Source organism: Eurypyga helias, unplaced genomic scaffold (genome assembly GCF_000690775.1).
Source record: "Eurypyga helias isolate BGI_N326 unplaced genomic scaffold, ASM69077v1 scaffold17215, whole genome shotgun sequence".
Taxonomy (NCBI): domain Eukaryota; kingdom Metazoa; phylum Chordata; class Aves; order Eurypygiformes; family Eurypygidae; genus Eurypyga; species Eurypyga helias.
The window spans coordinates 23,152-23,661 of NW_010253695.1; positions in this window are offsets into that span (position 1 = coordinate 23,152).

The following is a 510-nucleotide window of genomic DNA, read 5'->3' on the forward strand; positions in this document are numbered from 1 at the left end:
CCCATATGGAGGCACTGGTGAGCACAGTGGCTCAAAAATTTGAGAGAGGGAAATTGGCCAAGGATGTGTCTCAATGGGACAAGGAAGCGTTGGCACCAGTGGGAGCTGTAAACAGCTTCTCTGCTCTCCTTGGTCCTACCCTGCTGGTTGTGCAATGAAGCCTTGCATGCCTCCCTCTGCTCTCCCTGGAGTGTCAGCCAGGAAAAAATGCACTGGGACCTCACTGAAGTGAAGGATCTTGGGAGGATGACAGACGGGAGAATGTGTCACCACGTACCAATGTTGAACATCTTCTGAAGGCTTATCCCGCTGTGTACAGGGCTTCCTCTGTCCCCATCCCGGAGGACATCAGCCACCACAAGTCCTGGCTGCGGGGGGTGGGCTCCTTAGTTCAAAACACGTAAACGCACCCCAAGACCGCAGCCTTCACGGCCTGTCCCGCTGTCATTAAAAGCAGCTTTTAGGGGTGTAAAGATTTGGCTGGATCAGCAGCCTCAGAGTGATCAGGAT